This window comes from Garra rufa, unplaced genomic scaffold (assembly GCF_049309525.1).
Source record: "Garra rufa unplaced genomic scaffold, GarRuf1.0 hap1_unplaced_081, whole genome shotgun sequence".
Taxonomy (NCBI): Eukaryota; Metazoa; Chordata; class Actinopteri; order Cypriniformes; family Cyprinidae; genus Garra; species Garra rufa.
In genome coordinates this window covers 23,494-31,782 of record NW_027394356.1, presented here as the reverse complement: position 1 = coordinate 31,782, position 8,289 = coordinate 23,494, and positions in this window count along the sequence as shown.

The window sequence follows — 8,289 nt, the reverse complement described above, 5'->3', positions numbered from 1 at the left end:
TCCCTCGACCATATAATTCCTTTCTGTGTAATACAGCTGCCTTCAGATTGTAATTTTATTTTCTGTGTTTCTCAACGTTTTGCTTGTGATGGAGTACTAAACAGCTATTTCAAACCTTTTTTTGGATCATAGACTTTGCTCTAAGGGAGTATGCTATTAACATTTAGGAGAACTTTTGAAATTATGAATGTGTCTTCATAAACAAGAAACTGGAGTGTCTTGTAACACTATAAACCTCAGATCTTGAAATATGATTTAATATTTTGATGTTAAAGGGCTTAAAGTTTTTCATATTTGCCACCTTTTTTCTAGTGACCTATTTCAGACTTCATCTCAGGATACGCATGTAAACATGGTTCCCTGAGAAGCTGAACAAGACGCTGTGTTCCCTAGAGGGCGCTATGGAAATGCAGCGCAAGTTCCCTTTGAAAGGGAACGTCGCAGGTTACATATTTAACCATGGTACACTGAGAAAAATTAGATGCTGTGTTCTCTAGAGCAGTGTTTCCCAAACTTTTTTTCTGGGGACCCACATTTTAAAGTCGATAAATCCTTGTGACCCAATAAACATTAGGCCCATATAGTTCAAATATCACGAAGAGAATTTATGCATTAACAAATTATGTATGACCATTTTTAAGGTCATGCTTCCACTTAACTATTTAAAAGAGATACAGATATTTGACAAAGCACTTTTTTTTAAAGTAAAATGCAGATTTGCAGAAAATGCTGTTTAACACAAACACAATATGTATCCGTTATTTTGATTTCAAATCCAAAAGTGCTTTTTTAGCATTGTGATCCTCTTTTACCACAGTTCACTAATACAATAACAGACATGCACGTTTAAACTCAATAAAAAACAACGTATTATTCAATGCACTTGACTTCTAGATTTGTATATTAAGTTGCTCAAGCAAGTTGCAACACATTTTAACACAACATAGGGAGGCTATAGCTTCCTTTTCTAGTTGAAATTGGGCTATCAAAAAATATTTTAATTAAAACTTACCACAGACAGAAACAATCGGCTCTCATGCTGGTTTCGCATTCAATCTTTATTAAAAACAATCCTTTAAAGAACTTTTCTACCTGGACAAGTGCACGTATTATGTTCCCTTTTTCTTTAAAACTGTACTTTTCCTTATTTTAAACCTAGCCAAAAAGCCACGTGTTGACTGTGAAACAGTGGACTTCATTTATATGCATTTATGGTACATTTTCGTGTCAATCCATGTTCATTTTTACAGCGAAAAATGTGCTGTCACTTTAATTCAGCGCATGCAGCACAGCAAAAAATACTCTGCCGAAACGATCACTTCTCTGCTGCAAACGCACTGCTTCTGGGACGCACTGCTGGACAGCAACCGCGTGCAGTGTGAACGCTCCAATCTGTGGGTGCGGAAAAAAATACGCAACGCATACGCACTGCAGACGAAGTTTGTGTGAAACAGGCGATGCAGAGCGCAGCTAAAGAACAACAACAAAAAAGAAAGCAGAAGAAGAAAACGACGAGCTCCCTCGTGCGGCTAATAGGTGAACTACACATAAATTTTAATCAAGAGTATATAGCGCACTGAAAAATAGTGCTCGACTTGGCGACCCATACAAAATCTCCCGCGACCCACTTGTGGGTCGGGACCCCGCCTTTGGGAATCACTGCTCTAGAGGATGCTAAGAAGACGTAGCGCAAGTTCCTGTTCTTGGTTCCATGGTTTCCTGAGAAGGGGTGCGAGACACTGCATCTCCTAGAGAGCCCTATGAAGATGCACCATGATGTTCCATTTAAAACGGAGCGTCTCTGGTTATGATTGTAAGCATGGTACCCTGAGAAGGGGAACAAGACACTGCGTCCCCTAGAGGGCGCTACAATGACGCAGCATGAGTTCCCATGCAAAAGGAACAAGACAATGTATGCCCTAGAGCAGTGGTTTTCATGAGAGCCGCACTTATAGGACAAAGTCAATAGGAGAGCCACTTTTACTGCAAAGTATCAAAAGTTACAAGTTACAACCACAAATTAAAGCTTGGCAAGCCGCATGATGTTTGCGAGCCGTGCAATAAGTAACACTGCCCTAGAGGGCGCTTCTTATTTGAAAGGGAATGTCTCAGGTTATGTATGTAACCTTGGTTCCCTGAGAAGGAGAACGAGACACTGCTTTCCCTAGAGGGCACTATGAGAATGCAGCTTGAATTCCCATTTGAAAGGAAACATTTCAGGTTACGTATGTAAGCATGGTTCCTTGAGAAGGGGACAAAGATACTGCATCCCCTAGAGGGCACTATGAAGACGCAGTGTGAGTTCCCATTCGAAACGGAACATCTCAGGTTATGTATGTAACCATGGTTCCCTTAGAAGGGGAACAAGACGCTGCATTCCCTAGAGGGCAAAATGAAGACGTAACGTGAGTTCCAATTCAAAGGAAGGATTTAACTTTAGTTGGGTTAAACCCACTTTAGTTCAGTTAAACTGCTTCCGCTTTCATTTCCAGTCAAGATCCAGTCAACAACCATTGCACAGAACCAAGTCTCCACTCTACACATTTTCTTTATAAATAACCATTACACTCAATGTACAGATATTTCTTTTTGTTGTTGTTTTTGACAATTTTTCAAAATTTCTCCTTCAGTGTTCCACAGAAGCAAGTTATAGAGTTTTGGAGCAGCATCTCCCACAACACAGCGTTCTAAAATGTGCCGCAAATTTAAGATGTTCAAACTTTAAGAACTATCTCTGGGGTGTTTTTTTTTTCCATTTTAAACCCAAAAACATGTTTGTGTGAATTTCCCCAAACATCACCCAGAAATTTGAATTCCTCATGTTGTCAGTTTCTCTAATATTTTTAGTTAAATTCATGTATTTCATTTCATGTCACACCTTTTATGATAAGGTGTCACGCCTGTGTCACTCGTAAACACAAACCCATTTGCCAATTTGCAGCATTCCTTGTGCATCCCATTTTTTAAATAACCTCCCAGAACCTTTTCCATACACGACTGGGCAGAGCATCAGACGAGTGCAGATGCAGCCACTGGGTAATTTGTGTTCAGTCGCCCTCTCTCCTCTCTCTCTCTCTCTCTCTCTCTCTCTCTCTCCATCTCTCTTTCTAAATGGAAAACAAGCTGTAGCTGTAGCACTATCGGTTAGCAAATAGCCCGGTACTCTGTGTGCTTTGTGGATGTCCAGATAGAGATAACCTTCAAAGCCTATTACCGCCACACTATCTGACGGATCCACAGCATATGTGGTTATCAACTCGTTCGGGATGTGTCGAGGGTCATTTGAATTCTAACAGGGTCATCTCAGGCCTCGTGAAACAAGGTTGTCAGTGGCATTATCAGATGTCTGATTCAACCTTACTGGGAAACTTGTTTTTTTTCTTTCACACCTCCGTTCTATTCAGATGCTGCTTTTGTGTCAAGAATGAATTGACTCATGTCTACGATCCCACATCTCAGCAGCGCTGTATGGCGTGCCAGCACTTGTATGACACTTCCCACACTGAGTGGCTGCTTTAAGTAATGTGCAACTCTGTCGTCCTTTTGCCATAATCAATGATGAACTTGTTTCAGGGCTCTCGGAGGCATGTCGCTTTGAGAACTCTTCACCAGTGGCTTTTGTGAAGTCATTCTCAAGCTGCGTCTAGCATTTTCAAGGGCTGTTTTTATAAACGGCCTCCTTTAGTGACATTAAATGCACTGATTATAGTATCAGAATTTTCAAGCAAGGACAAAACTTCTGAATGACTCAGACTTGGTTTACTTATGTTTCAACAACAACCTTAATGCTTATAGCTGCATGTTACAGCTGAATGTTTGCAGCGGAGCCACTCACTGAGGTTGTCAGTTGAAGACGTGGCTTTGTAATACAGGTGGAATATTATCGACTAGTCATATTGACCGGATTTGTCTGCTCTGCTCTTGTTGACATGGGTCACAGATTGCCTGTTCCCATGGTTACAATTAAAACAGGAGCAACTCAGACAGCATTTAAGAGTGATTTTCCTTGTCATCCTGATAGCAGATGGACTGACAGAAAGATTTATCGTGGCGTTTGTTGATTTCAAAGTTTGCAGGTCTAGCTGAATCTCATCCAATCAGTATAATGCCATTATGGGACTATTTATATTCATTAAGCACTATTATGTGTTTTGTTAAGCATAATGAAGTACTTTCTGTGAATCATTTTTGTGAACATTCTAAATTCGCACAGATGGGCTGCACTGTCTTTGGATATTGGATCACATTTATACTGCTTTGTTACAATCAGTCTGCAATTGAGTCCATTTGACATCCAATCAGTATAATGCCATTATGGGACTATTTATATTCATTAAGCACTATTATGTGTTTTGTTAAGCATAATGAAGTACTTTCTGTGAATCATTTTTGTGAACATTCTAAATTCGCACAGATGGGCTGCACTGTCTTTGGATATTGGATCACATTTATACTGCTTTGTTACAATCAGTCTGCAATTGAGTCCATTTGACATTTTGCAGCCGTAACCTCTCCTTCCTCAATGAACCTTTCACTAACAACAGGAGTTCCTATTCAGCTCCTGATTGCTGAGATCAGGGCCATTTCCTGACACGTCGGTAGTGAAACTGCCTTTAACCCTGCAGCATCAGCCAATAAGCTCATTCATTGAATCACACTGTTATGGAGATCAGACTTACATGACACATTTCTCTCATATTTGTTATTAAATGGAGAAGTTGTACAATTAATCATCTTTGGTTAGCCTAAAAAATCAGTTCACCCAAAATTGAAAATTCTGTTGTAATTACTCATCTTTATGTAGTTTCAAACCCGTGAGACCTTTGCTTATCTTCAGAACACAAATTAAGATGTTTTTGATTAAATCCGATAGATTTAATTAAATCCTGATTTAATCCTGATGCCACATGGACTATTTTATCAATGTGCTTCACTTTCTGGGGCTTGAACGTGGTAGTTGTGTTTCTTTCTATGCAGGGTCAGAAAGCTCTCGGATTTCATTAAAAACCCTTCAATTTGTGTTCCTAAGATAAACAAAGGTCTTACGGTTTTGGAATGACATGAGGGTGAGTAATTAATGGCAGAATTTAAATTTTTGGGTGAACTATCCCTTTAATATCTAGAAATCTAGAATAGAGATAATAACTATGGGGATGATGTGATAAAATATATTGATTTTTTGTTTGTTTGTTTGTTTTTTAGATGCTACAAGGACTACCAGGATGATTTTACATATTGTAGTCCCCTTGCACATACAGCTCATATGTATAAACATTAAGGAAGCTCTTTTCTTCCACTGAATAAAAAAATTTAAAAAGGTAATTGCGACTTTCATCTTGCAATTCTGGCTTTTTTCTCAGAATCATGAGATATAAATGCACAATTCTGAGAAATGAAGTCAGAATTGCTTGATATAAACTAAATTGCGAGTTATAAAGTCAGAATAAACTCACAATTCTGAGAAATTGTTACAATTTGGTAATTCCATGCAAATGTCAACTTTACCATGAAAAAAATGTTTTTACCATACTGATAGCACATTTGGTGGTTCGAATACCCATGTGAGGTCTCTCTAAAGGTTTTTAAAACATTTTGTTAGTGCATGATTTTCTATAGTCTGGTAAGTGCTATTTTCAGACTTGTCACATTCATAACAGTACATATTGCTTATAAATAGACACATCAAAATTAAAATAAAGTACAGTTATACTTTATTATATGTTCTGTGAAGAGCCATCGCTTCTCTTTTTGTTGGCTATTACTGCGTCTTGTTTGAGCATTTTAATTCACAGAAATCCTAAGTATGTAGTCCCTCAAAAGTAGTGTCCTTTTTTGTCACATCCATGATGCATGATTATTTCCCTTTTTTAACATAGAAAACTTGTGCATAGGCTGACATGTTTCTGATGTTTAGACTCTATCACCAAGGGTTTATTAAAATATAAACAGATGGTTCGGTATATTGGTGACACATACATTCTCTAAGCATTTATATGTCACATCCATAACACTGGATTTTGCCCAATTCTGACAAATAAACGCAGACTTTTTTCTTTTTTTTAACCGGTAAATACAAAAAAACAGGCAATGAAGTTCTGTTCTGTCTCTGTCAGTAAAGCACCATTCATACATCATTTTCAAATCATGTACAAATTTGTGACATTAACCAGAAATGATCTCTAAATGCCTGTGCCTCCTGGTGTATACGTGGTCAGTGTTTTTGTGTCCAACATTTACATTAAGCAGCTGGTTTTGGCCCAGAGTCATCGTATTAGACGACTTCAAACTGAACTACACAGTGCAGAATAAACGCTTCTTTTGCGTCAGAATGTTATGATTGGCGTAGAATAGTCAACTTACGTCAGCGTGTACTATAAATGGACTGATATATCTCTGGTATGTTGTGATGTTGGTCACATGGTTGATTTTATGTGTGATGTTTCTTTGTCTTTGTTTGTTTTATATTATTTTGTTTGAGTTTTAATTTTATTTATTATTTTTATTTTCATATATTGTTTTCCTTTTCTTTTTTATATAGCTTTATCCTGTTCATTTATTTATTTTTTGAAGTTTATTTTTGTTTTGTTTCTGTGCATGCTTTGTATTTTTTTCTTTTTTGTGCATTTTATTCATTTTATTTTTCTTTTTATATATTTTTGTCATTTTATTTTTTATTTGTTTTATTATTTAGTATTTTTTGTTATTATTATTTTGCCTTAAAGTCCTAAAGTAATTACAAACAATCAACGATAAAATGATGGAGTTAACTGAATGTTAATATCTAAAACCAGGCGTCTCAAAACTGACTTTACCTCACTTTTAGTCAGGTTGCTATTTATTACTGGTTGATATCGTAAAATGCACAACCACAGTGAATAGAGTTCGACCATAAATTTGTCCTCCAATATTGCACCATCAGCACTAATGGCTCTTTAAGAGTGCTCAATCTTCAGGCCTGTGCTAGCATGACACGGACTTTGATCAAGCTAGGCACCATCAGCTGAGCCATCTGTGGCTAGCCTTTATTTGGAAAGCCTCTTTGCAATGTTCAGATGGGCTGGAACGGAACAAAATCTGAAGTTTGTGTTCCTTTTTTATCCTTGTGTGCATGATGAACACTCGCCCATTAGACCAAAAAAAACATGGTCACTGTGTTTGGGATTCACAACAATAAATTAGAAGGTGAACATAGACTGGAAATGAAGCAGAAATAATTCAAGAGCTGTTTTCATCACCAGCGTGCAGTCCATATGCAGCATATTACTTATAGATGTGAACGTCAACATTACTGAGTATACTATGTGGAAACAATTAATCTTGCAACAGAGAGACACAGAAAGGAAAAATGTCATTCTCATCATGATATTGATGATTTAACATTTGGTAAATAACTAATTAACTATTTTGTTGTAAATTCGGGCTATTTGATGATATATATGAACGCAGAAATCACATAACTGATAACATTTTTAACCTGTCGCTTGGTTTATAACTACCTGGCACATCTATGAGGACTTGTTCTTCTTGGAAGCATTCCCCACTGTGAGAGGAAGTGTTGATAACTTATTATTTTGCTCTGGTACAGTAGTCTTAAAAATAAAGGTGCTTTAAAAGGTACTTTACAGCGATGCCAAAGAAGAACCATTTTTTTTCCACAAAGAACCATTCAGTCAAAGGTTCCTTAAAAATACATCTTTTTTTTTCTTTTCTTTTTTTTACCTTTTCATAATCTGAAGAACCTTTCACCAAAAAGAACATTTTGTGCAACAGAAAGGTTCTTCAGATATTAAAGGTTCTTTATGGGACTATTTAAACCAAAAAAGATTCTTCTTTGGCATTGTGAAACACCTTTGTTTTTAAGAGTGTAGCATTCAAAATCGTTAAGGACTGTGTCTCTGATTTCCTTGCAGGCAGCATTCTTGAATCGTCATTGTAACACTTAATTTTTATTTGTGAGGGCGCATATAATCCATTTCATGGCTGGGAGGTCTGAAGTTTGGCATGAAATCACACACACTCTGAACTGTTGCACCTTACTGCATATATATATATATATATATAAAGAAACTTTGGTTTCCATGGAAACTGTTTCTAAACAAACCGATGCCTTCACACAGCACACTCCTTTCATTCTTCAAGGGCACAGAAAAACAGAAAGAACAATCCCACCATCTCTCTCTTTCTACCTTTCTCATGCATCCTCTCTCTTCTCTCTCCTTTAAATGCAAAAAAAAAAAACATACATAAACTGTCCTCTGCGTGGTTTATTTCTGCTCAGTTTCAGCAAGT